At 40.0% G+C, this 3,948-nt stretch overlaps 1 long non-coding RNA gene across 1 annotated transcript; it reads right to left on the bottom strand.

The window, feature by feature from the left end:
* Positions 1 to 644: 644 nt before the first annotated feature.
* On the bottom strand, positions 645 to 3,648 carry LOC119282758. Its single transcript, XR_005138857.1, has 3 exons — positions 3,308 to 3,648; positions 2,562 to 3,037; positions 645 to 869 (listed from the first exon to the last, which is right to left on the bottom strand). It is a non-coding gene; the product is annotated as an uncharacterized LOC119282758 (long non-coding RNA).
* Positions 3,649 to 3,948: the final 300 nt, after the last annotated feature.

Genomic DNA, 3,948 nt, shown 5'->3' with positions numbered 1-3,948 from the left:
TGTAGCAAGGAGGAGGGGTTGTGGATGGAGGCACTACCCCAAACTGACTTTTTCCTGACGACCAAAATCCAAAGGAATGAACCAATTTTGTCAGGAATGAGCCCCCGCCGTCAGGAATTTCCCGTCAGCAATAGCTTGTCAGGAAAGATTTTGTTTCCTGACGGTGCCCGTCACGAATAGTTTTTCCTGAAGGCGTTTCCTGACGGGTGCCTAGAGCCACCCAAAATGAAATTCCTGACGGCCTCACCGTCAGGAGATGCCGTCAGAAAACTGGCCGTCAGGAACATGTTCTGATTCCTGACAGCTAGTGGCACTCAGGACCGTACCTTCAGGAATGAGCTCTACATATCCATGACGGCTGGCTTCGTCCGGAAAGAAGTGAAAATGGTCCTCGGGAATGAACCAAGAGTAAATAAAAATATTATTGGAAAGCGGTATCCATATTCACAGCCACATGCCAAATCATTTCACATTCATGCATACCAAAAGGCCACAGAACCCAGTTTAAAATCACATCCAATTCCTAGGTCACAATGTACCCATCCAATTTATTTAAATCTCATTGTCACAAGATCCACACATTCATATCCAAGTTATGATTAATGGAAGCTTAACTTAACAGGACGTGTCACCAAGTCCGGAACACGCATACTAGTTGATTCCTAAATTGCCAGGAGAAACAATTGACAAAGAAAGCCTACCTGCACCCTATTTCACAATATTAACCACTAATTATACTACTGGGATTCCTAAATGTTGGGAGTAGAACTATGCTCATCCGCATGAGTAGCATGAGGATGGTCTTCATCATGGGAAGATTCTGTCAATGGAGTACCAGCATTCCCTTGGGCTTGGAAGGTTCCATTCACCTATACAATAGAAAAATATAGGAGATTTCAATGAACAACGGTGAAAGGCAAAACTGTGATATATAGAAGCTTTCAAACCAAAAGGTAAACTCCAGCTCATGACACACTTGTTGCTAGCCACAAAGCAAGTGAAGAAGACTTTTCTTATTGCCAAGTACAGGCTGCAACTAAATGTAACAGGAACATGATTAAAAAAAGGCAAGAAAAATTAAATGGTTGCAATCCAATGCCCTATACCCATAGTTTTCATGGCAAATGAAAATTTGTGGTGATCAACCCCCTTCACAACTTCACATAGTAGCAAAAAAAATCATCACTTCATAGGAAAAACCTAAGTATGCCAAGCACTAAACTGCATGCACAGAACTAGACTACATGTAGAAAACTAGCAGTAAGAGCATATTTATAGCTTTGCAATGCAAGTTCCGAACATCGGCGGTTTAACAATACTACAAGAACTTGCTGTATCTCAAGTAAGGACAGAACATGGGCATGAGCTAAAACAGTTGGGGAGCCTAAACAAGCTGCAAGGCAATCTGAAAATTCATCATCTTGAAAATGTTAAAAACAAGAAGGAAGCGGACGATGCAAAGCTAGCTGATAAGAAATGACTAATATGACGGGAACTGTCCTTGGGTGGTTCCTTACGGACTTGCTCACCAAAAGTTCAAATGGAGGTGCTCGAGGGCGTTCGCCCACCCAAGGGTCTTACAAGTCTGTGTCTCCTTCACCACTAGGCCCCAGTACATAGAATGACTTCTTCTCAGAAGTTGTATTCATGAAGGAAATTAGAAAAACTGGAGACATACTCATAAATGCAAGTTTAGAGGTATATACATCTATGTATTCCATTGATGCAGCATGTTTTCAAGGGACCACATTTATGATGTTTATTTTCTTGTTATGCTATGCAATATTGTGTACTGATTTATGATGTTTTATATTCCGTTTCCATTTAGGGTAAGATGAGTTGATAGAACCATAGTATACACAAAACGGTAAGAAAAAAAAGGGATAACATGAATGAACAAATCATTGTGTTGGTGTAACGCAATTCCAAACTAATCCTACTGCAGTCCTTGGATATAATATTAAGAATTTAAGACAATGATTTTTTTGTTGCAAAAACACATTAATGAAAACAGACTGGAATAGAAATTAGAAACTCTAAATGATCTATAAATGGATCTCACCAGTCATAGTGAATCATTTCCTAAAATTATAAGCTAACAGGGCTAACATGTACAGAGAACATAATTAATTTCGTATGACAACTTAAATCATGAACTAAGTTATACTGACTACATGGTTGAAGTACACAGGCACTTGAGAAGGCAGCAACCACTAACTGAAATACAGACACTTGGGCAGCATGAATAAGTTTACAAACCAAAAGGAAACTTCAGTTCACGACACACACATGTTGTTATCCACCAAGCAAGTGAAGAAGTCTTTTATTAAAGCCAAGTGTAGGCTACACTTATGAAGAGCTAACAGGAACATAACGTACAAGCAAGAAAAGGGAATAAGATAAATATTTACAATCCAATCCAAACTGAAAGCCAAGACTATGCACCTTTTGTACTTTAACTTGCTCTCTACTTGTTGAGGTTCTCTAAAATGTTTTAATACATGAATAAAATGTCAATACCACGCACATTAGAAACCATTGTCAAGTTTGTGACCACATACCACATCACTACCATCCATCAGCTCATCTTGAAAGGCGCGATGGTCTTCGGGTATTTCCCATCCATCCATTCCAGCTTGCTGTATAGCATCTATAGTGCGACAAATGGTTAGGTTTATGTGCCAATCATCAACAAGACCTATAGCACAGTCAGAGCAAATATGTGTAAAAGACATATACATGCAGTTGTGCACTGCACTGGCACTAGACTACAAGGACAGCACTAGCACCACATTTTACAGAGAAAGAAACAGAGCAGCACATAAGCAGGCCGCAACCACTGATTGAAGTACACAGGCACTGATTAAATAGATTGTTTCTTATCATAAATTATTAACACATGAACTAGTTTGATGCATCCCTGTCTTGGAGTAGAACCATGCTCATCCAGATGAGTAGCATGAGCATGGACTTCAGCATGGGAAGGATCTGTCAGCGGAGTACCAGCATCCTCTTGGGCTTGGAAGGATCCATTCACCTACAATGGAAAAGAATATAACAGATTTCAATGAACAATGGTGAAAGGCAAAACACTAATATATGTATACAAGTGTTCAAACCAAAAGGTAAACTTCAGCTCATGACACACATGAACATAGCATGTCGCTATTAATTTCAGATTAGCAATAATTGTAGTGTTCAAGTTTGTTGCTGCTGCAGGCCCATACTTCTTTTCATACGTATGAAAACATGCTCTTTCAACAAACTTTCCATACTCAGAAGTCATATCAAACTGAGTGGAACTTACCAACATGCTTGGATTGGACCTCTCGATGGAGAGGGTTGTGGTGTAGCAGTGTCACTTCTCAAACTTGGCGTTTGTAGTGCTACAAGTTCCTGATTTTGTAAGAGCTTCAATGAAGAGAAAACAATAAAACACGCATACATAAACTGCACCTTCCTGAACAGGGGACATAACCTACAGCTTTCAGGTATTGACTTGCATACAGATATGTATCACAACTCTATCCATGACACCAATTGAGGAAACTTACAAATAATTTATATGCTTCGTAGCTCTACTAGTGACTGTGATGGACAACAACCAGATTTAATGTATCCTACAAACTTAAAATTGCGCAGCACACTACATAGACAGATGGCAACTATAGTACTCCATGGCTGCTGCACTCAAATCCTTTCAGAAGAACAACAAAACACCTTTTTTTTAATCTCAAGAAGAGTGCCAAGGAAAACCCTACTTCGGCCTAACTGTGGCCGAAAACTACTACTTCGGCCAGAAGATGGCCGACGGGCTACTAGTTTTGGTTTTTTTGCATTACGTCCTATAGTTTCCGAAAATGCTATAAAATATATCATAGTTTTGAAAAAAAATCGCAGCAGCGGGTGTGGGGTGCGGCGGCGCCGGACGGGAGGAGGCATCCATGG

The sequence above is a fragment of the Triticum dicoccoides genome, chromosome 3B (genome assembly GCF_002162155.2).
Source record: "Triticum dicoccoides isolate Atlit2015 ecotype Zavitan chromosome 3B, WEW_v2.0, whole genome shotgun sequence".
Classification (NCBI taxonomy): Eukaryota; Viridiplantae; Streptophyta; class Magnoliopsida; order Poales; family Poaceae; genus Triticum; species Triticum dicoccoides.
The sequence above is the reverse complement of the archived record's forward strand: the minus strand, read 5'-3'. Positions and strand labels throughout refer to the sequence as shown.